The sequence below is a fragment of the Phaenicophaeus curvirostris genome, chromosome 8, assembly GCF_032191515.1.
Source record: "Phaenicophaeus curvirostris isolate KB17595 chromosome 8, BPBGC_Pcur_1.0, whole genome shotgun sequence".
Lineage (NCBI taxonomy): Eukaryota > Metazoa > Chordata > Aves > Cuculiformes > Cuculidae > Phaenicophaeus > Phaenicophaeus curvirostris.
The window spans coordinates 22,950,445-22,958,196 of record NC_091399.1 but is presented as its reverse complement, the minus strand read 5'-3'; the positions used below and the strand labels follow the sequence as shown (position 1 = coordinate 22,958,196).

The window sequence follows — 7,752 nt, the reverse complement described above, 5'->3', positions numbered from 1 at the left end:
ACGTCAGCTCTGTACCCTTCACTTCTGCTTTGAGAACTTTACATCGAGAAATAGAAGCTACTCCAAGCTCCAAAGAGCCACCCCGCTGGGGAGTTACTTTCTCTCCCTTTTTCTCCATCAGTAGAAATTGATACCCTTGTCCAGTTTGTGTTGCACCTGGGCTGTCCCCATTCTGTGCGCTGATGGCAATGGGTTCAGCTCTATCTGTGATGACCTAAAAATAGCACTCAATTAACATTGCATTTCAAGAATTGGAAAATTTCCCAGAAGTCCATTCTTTTTTTCTTTTTCTGTTTCATTACATTTTACAGTAATAATACACAAGCCTGTAGAAAACATGACGGGTAATGAAAAAATGTAATTAATATAAGCAGTGTAAAGCATTTTTTTTCCCTCTGTTGTCCTTGCAGAAAATTACTGCTTTAAACTGAGCAGGATGTGAAAATGCATAAAGCAAACAGTAATATGCTGTGGTTTGTAAATATCTTATGCAAAATAGTTAAGTCAACTGCTGTTTATTTTTCTTACTTTGTGTCACAAGCTCTTACTTTCTTTTGTTCATTACTTCTTCCATTTGTTCCCTTTTAGGGGCTCTCTCTGTTTTATCTTAAGGAAGCCACTGGCTTAACTGTATTTTTTTTCTGCTACAGCTAATTCAACCAAACATATAGGACAGGCTCTTCCGTCTCTTCTTACCATCTCCCGTTTGCCCGCTCTGCAATGCAACATACACTGCAAAAGCCTAGCAAGCCAGGTCCTCGTTATACTGAGGATCTGCCCTCATTGTTTTGGGCTTAAAAAAAAAAAGGAAAGCATCCTTTCATCCTACAAACAAACAAGTAATTATCCCAAATTCTGCAATAGCTTTAGGACAAACTGTAGTACTCCTGACTGTTACTGTAGGATTCTGCAGTGTTTTTACAAGGCTGCTTGGTCACAGCTCTGGAATGGGCTGTGAGCAATGTGCAGTCAACATTAACTACGACTGCACGGTATCCACCAGCTCTCCTTGGGATATTTCTCTCTGGCTATCTGTAGGACTTGTAATACCCGGCAATACTTGAAGGTCACAGCAGAGTTTCTGAGCTGAAATACAAAACAGCATTCCAAACACATCTTCTGTGGCCAGACAAGAAACTGCTTATGGTTTATTTTCCCTCCCCCCTTCTCCGCAGCTGACATCCAGCATTAGTTATTGTTTATTTTTGTCTTGTTCCTGGTTCTAAAGGTTTCCCTTATGGCCCTGCTTTATGTGAACTTTCAGATATCACTCGGGGCTTCTCTGCCTCATCCCCTCTGATGTAGCCGGTTCCCCTGTGAAGGTAGGTTTCCCCAGCTGAAGATCTGTGCCTCTCTCCTGTGGCATTCTGTGCAGCCATTTGGAGTCCCAGATGTAGGAAATGAAATAATCCACGCTCATACAGTCATGAAAGTGCCCATCTGGCACACAGGAACATCACGCATTGGAAGCACACAAGCGTGAGCTCACTTTTGTTATGGCATTTCATAAACAGAGATGCAGCGAGCCAGCAAGTAAGGTCCTTTGGATAATAACAATCGTTTCCACCACACGTTGTGTTTAAAAAATAGGGGAAGAAAAAATCGAGACAAACTGGAAAGATTTGCTCTGAGGCTTCTGAAGAGAGATTTCTACTTATAAACGCTTTTTCCCAGTGGCCTCCTGTACTTACATCTCTCTGGCGCTCTCCTGCTCTCTATGTAGATGTAAGACAATGGTGACAGTTGAAATGTAGCCAGTTAACTCTTAGTGGGCTCTCAAAGCTCTTCTTCCTCACTGTTCAGCTAAAGAAAGGAAATATTAGCTCATACTTGCAAAAGTGAGTTCTATAAAAACAAATTGCATGTTACTGCTTCCTTATCACTACATAAAACTCACAGAAACAGCCTAATAAATGACCTCACCACTCAATTTTGAAGTATACAAATTAAAGACAGCAACAGATAAGCCCAGAGAGATTAATGTACAGCGCGTGTGCCCGTATGTGTGTGTTTGCATGCCTCTGTGAGGATATACCCATATGCTGTTGACATTCAACCTCTGGAATTATAATTAGGGGAGAAGGCAGATGTGTAAATTCATCTTGCTGGGCAGTGTATGTACGTTGCACTAGACTTGATTAATTCAGGATTTACTCCAAGACACAAGGTTTCTGTTGGGATATGTTGGCTAATAAAGGGGTGGAATATGAGGAAACTATGAACAGCCCAAAGTCATGGCCCAAGTTCAATGTCAGTAAGTAAAAAGCAAGGTTATTTAGATTGTTTTAGCTTTGTAAATTAATTGAAAGGACAACCTATGCATTTTGTTGATGTAAAGAAAACTTGGGATGTATTAAACTTCTCAAGCCCCCCATCATTAGCCCTTCTGACAGCGCTGGGTCTCCAGAGGGATTGCTCCTCAAAGGGCTGAGATGTTTAAGGTCAGGAAAGAGCAGAGAGAGGCAGGCGGTCTCCTGAACCATCACTGGAAAACCATGCCCGTTCCAAACTGGGCCTGCCAGCGGCAGGGGCGTGCCGCTCCATGGTTTATGAACGTTATAAATTATGGATAATAGTAAAAGAAAATAGTCTCTGCATTTTACATGAGCCATTTTTTTTGTATTGTATTTGGCAAACAATATCTGGTCCAGTATATTTTAAATACTAAGTGCTAAGTTGGGAAAACAATGAGATGTTTGTAAATACGATAGACCATTACAATATACTGCTTCTCATTTGAAAAGTCATTTGTGCAAGAAATGATTATTGACCCATGATATGTAAATGATTGAAATGCAGAAATTAATATTTGGGTCAACTCATGTATTTTTCAACCATGAAATGGAAAGCTCAGTATTCACATTCCAATTCATACATGAAAGCAATACAGTGCTATTACTTGGCTATTGTATTAATTTATTATTGTCTTAGTTAATGATATACAGAGTTATACCTCTACTCCAAACGAGGAAGAGACATGCTGTGCCACGGTAATGTTTCAGCCCAGGAATATCCCTTATTCCGGACTCTCCTTGGTGACAAAAAGCCAAATTCACAGCTGATGGAAGCAAATAAAGAGCATTGCTTGCAGTAAGAAGGTTTTGCCCCCAATATACCTTAAATGTTGCACGGGGAGGACTGGCTCCGGCATTGCAGCTCCTCTGCTCCCACCAGGCTTGATTCTCATCTCCTTCACGAGAGTTCTACACCAGTGCGATGCTCCTTATTTACTACAATTAATCCAGAAATATCAATCAGCACTACATTTCGTACCATGAAGCAGTTGGTTTCCAGTCTCTTATTCTAAGGGGCTTTGTTTCTGCTCCCCCTGCTCTTTCCCTGAGTCCCAGGGCAGTAGGTGGAGTGTGGGGTCTCTAACGGGCACTGGTGGGAGCGCCGGTTCACCCTGAGGGAGCCACAACCGGCCCCGCAGCCCAAGGTGACTCGTTACTGTGAATTTAGTGCTCAGGAAACATGCCAAGTTGTCAGCCCCAGACACTTGGGTGCTCTATTGCTCTCTAGAAGGGGGGTCACAAACCCTGGAGCAGGAGGTGGACCCTTCTGATGAGATCCTTCATCAGCCCCTCAGTGCAAAAGGTGCTTGGTGAGGTTGTCAATAATGGACACGCTGTGCAAGCTGGACCTACAAGCCCCTGGCTTCTGGGCTATCATCCAGTACATTTCAATTCCATTGGCTACCAAGCTTAGCAGGATTGAGCCTGATTTAAGGTCCAACATCCAAATAATTTATTAGTATCCTATAAACTGCGTGCTCTGTCTTCATGGCTTTTTATGCAAAAGTAAACAACGCCTCATTCTTTGTGCCACGGGGCATTGTATCACTTGATGGGTCTATCTCCTTAAAGAAATGCATAATTTAAATACAAATAAAGGTATGAGCGAAACCCACATAGAATTATATTCATGATAGACAAAATGAATGAAGAAGAGATGGGCAAAACAATTTAGTTAATACCCAAAAGCAAAGCATCACAGCTAAATCAGGATTAACTCATGGAGCATGATGTGTTTCATGAAATGACTTTGGTACAGTCTAAAAACTACAATGACTTGAATTCAGCAGGGCAGTGTCGCACCAAGGTTGCTCCATTACTCATACCTATTACCAGCACATTGGGTCAAACCTATGAAAATGGACCTGCACTTAATAGTTTAAATTATACATAATGAAATTTGCATATATTTTATAGAGAAAAACATATAAAAATTATTTTGCATGAAACAACTGTACATTTATTCTAAGTACATTATTCTAAGTAGCCTTAAACAGCAACAGACCCAGCTCTACACGGCTTGCAAGGTAAGTCCCAGTAAAAGAGTTTGCTTGGGTGGTGAAGAACAAATTCAGCTACTCTGGCTCTACATATTGTGATGGAGATGAACGAGGATTAATGGTTTTCAGCTGGAAGAGGGGAGATTTAGGTGAGATATTTAGGAAAAAAAATGTTTTGCTGTGAGGGTGGGAAAGCCCTGGCCCAGGCTGCCCAGAGCAGTGGTGGCTGCCCCATCCCTGGAGGGGTTCAAGGCCAGGCTGGATGGGGCTTGGAGCCCCTGATCCAGTGGGAGGGGGTGGGACTGGATGGGCTTGGAGGTCCCTTCCAACCAAAACCTCATAAGATTCCATGAAGCAGAGGTAGTGGTGGTGTTCACTGATGTAGCCGCTGCCCTCATGGTGTGATTTAGTAACTGCCTCCCCTGGCCAGCTGTATGGAAGGGGTGACACCCTCTTGGTCCAGCCCAATTCATCAGCCTCTGGATTTCTTAGCCTCTGGTGCAAAAGGCAGACCCAGATGGCTAATTCTGGCAATAGAGGCCCTGTCAATGAGACCACCCCCTGAGAGAGGCCTGGTTTGGTTTTAATTTTCTTGCAGCCCATTCATTTACCTGAGGCTAACGGCTGGCAGGAATCATCAGGTTAGGAGGAAGAAGCGTGGTTTCCACCAGCAGCCTAAAAAAGAGATGGCATGTCCACCAGGGGTGGCAGGGAGGGAGGGTGCAGCTCCCTGATGCTTTGATGAGCAGGGAAGAGGAGGACTGGCAGTCTCTCCGCAAAGCCCTGATGACACGGAGGGCAGCACCAGCTGAGAGCTCAGCCAAGGTGTGAGCAGAAGAACACATGCTGCTCTGCGAAGGATTCACGTGGGAGTCTCAAACCGACAAGGTGACGATTGCTGTGGCCCCAACCAAACGCAGACTTTGTTTAACTTAACTGGTATGAGTGAGCTAACTGGCATCACCGAGCCCATATGCGTGCTTAAAAGTTATGGATGAGTTAAAATGGTTCGGTGTGTCAGGGAATAATGGGTGTTTAGCATCTTGGAGGACCCAGATCTGGGACCAAGCCTGGACCAACCTTCTGTGAAGCAGGGAGCTGCTCCAAGGGCCTGATTTCGCTCAGCCGGCGGTTGATTTTGCTTGGCCAGTGGTTGCACTGCCCCACGTGCTCCACAAAACGCTGGGGATAGTCTGAATCATGAAACGACACGTTACACCAGGGCAGCCAAACCCAACAATCGAATTAACAGGAGCCCGTCCAGCTCACTCTGAGAAGCTGCAGAGCTTCAAAATGAAGCTGAAATTTACCTCTAACCCTGAAAACAAAACTAATTGCAGAATACAAGGCTCCCTGAACGTGTCAGAGAACTTGATGGGAATACCTTAGAAAAAAACACAAACACTTTAGATAAAGCCCCCATTTTAATTGTATCAATTCTGCCAATTAATGATAATGGAAGAGCAGTCCAATTAGCTAAAGAGCTAATAGTTTTATCAAGCAGAGGCTGGCAATTTAAAGCAAACAAATTCTTTCTAATTTTATCCCTTGCACACCAAGATGTTTAAAGGATAATGGGGGATCCAATAAAGGATATTGCTCAAATAGAGCTACATTTAAATCGCCTAATGGCTTTAAGAGTTTTACCCCAATTAACAAAGAAGAAACATGAACATTCAGTGTCTTCCAGCATAATATCTAAAAATCTTCATTAAAAAAATAACTCGTTCTCCGGCTAAAGGCAGAATGGAAAAAATCACTGGCTTTTCCATTGAAAACACTGATTTCTCCCAAAACAAAGGCTCCTCTGTAACATCAAAAGTATCAGAGAAAAAGGACTCTCCTGCCTAAGCCCCAGTGTATAAATCATCTTCAAACTACGGTCATTAGTTTTAACATAACTGTGGATTTGAATAAAGGAGATTGACCTATCTAACATATTTAAGACCAAATCCTACTGTTACCTAAATCTGAAATAAGTTAAGGCTATTGAAGAGAATCAAAAGCCTTTTCAAAATCAATAGCCAGAACAAATTCCTCATGATCATAATTTTGAGGATAAAAAATCCATTAGAGTGATGTCTTTGATGGCTATTAATGAAGCAATCTGGAATAAATCCAAAGCGATCCATATGGATAATCGAATCTCTCGTTTTCTCACATTTTACATGGGGAAAGATTTGGGGCTTGATTTATGTGACAGTGACGGGGAAAACGATCCTTTCCTTTTGACACTGGGCTGCCCAGCCAGGACACGCGATGGCACCGTGTCGAAAGGGAGCTAGAGGAGTAACGTGATGCTCAGAGCAAAAAGAGCTCAAATAAATCAGCTTCCAGCCTCCACCACAGGTCCCCAGACACTTCTCCTTCACTGCAGGACTTGTGGAGGTTACTGTGGGATGCAGAAACCACCAGAGTGCTGAAGATTAACTGCCACAACCCTCCCTCCCTGGTAAACCCCCACCAGGCAGAGGTGCTTGGCACTCTCAGTGTCCTGCAGGCTCCAGTAGAAGACAGGGATGTCACCCATGGGGCAGAACCAGCCACCAGGAAAGCCCCATGAGAAACCTCTGACTAGCGCTTAGCCAATTTTTTGGGGTGGTAGAGGACTTTTTCTTCACTGTAAGCTCCTGCTTCCCCAGTCAACCAGCAAGAGATTCAGGCTTCTCTCTCATTTTCTTGAGGTCACAGAATCATGGAATGCTCTGAGTTAGAAGAGACCTTAAAGCCCATCCAGTTCCATCCCCTGCCATGGGCAGGGACACCTCCCACTGGATCAGGAGCTCCAAGCCCCATCCAGCCTGGCCTTGAACACCTCCAGGGAACACCACCAGTGCCAAGAAATCTGTGGCTTAGGCAATTTTGTCCATACCTGCTGGGAGCTGGTGGAGCTAGAACATCTTCAAGCTAGACCGGAGGCCAGTTGTTGACAGTTCTAGAGAACATATAGAGATCATTGTTACCATTTTAGAGTACAAAAATATTTTTTCTTACTTTTTAGAGGTCTGAAATGATACTCACAAAGGACGTAAACGGATCACATCTCTTCTTCGTTGCCCACAGCACTAAATAGTTTTCCTCAAATCCTTTAATGAGCTTGAATCAAGGAGGTGAAAGCAGATGCTTTACCACGAGCTTTCTGGAACTTGTGCAGACATGGTAGCTCTGGGAACATCTGTGACATGTTAAGAAGATTGTTAGGTTAATTAGGAGAATTCAAAGAACCTGAACCAGCACTGGTAACATCAACATTCTCTGCTGGTGTGAGAGAGAATAACTATTCACTACCAGCATTTGCCCTTGCAGATGGTTGTTCTTAAGAGTAAAAGGGCTGAGCTCTGGCTGTTGTACGATGGTTTGGAGATTGTGGAGCAGGCTCCAGCAAGCTTGCCAGACCCAACACAGCCCAGCCAGGGGACAATTTGTGACCACAGAGCAGCTCCTACGTAGGCTAGAGA

The 7,752-nt window shown here is 43.7% G+C and overlaps 1 long non-coding RNA gene across 1 annotated transcript; it reads right to left on the bottom strand.

Annotated features, from left to right (window-relative positions):
* Positions 1–3,214: 3,214 nt before the first annotated feature.
* LOC138723119 (uncharacterized) lies at positions 3,215–7,466 on the bottom strand. The gene is made up of 3 exons (XR_011337813.1): positions 7,316–7,466; positions 7,167–7,229; positions 3,215–3,230 (listed from the first exon to the last, which is right to left on the bottom strand). It is a non-coding gene; the product is annotated as an uncharacterized lncRNA (long non-coding RNA).
* Positions 7,467–7,752: the final 286 nt, after the last annotated feature.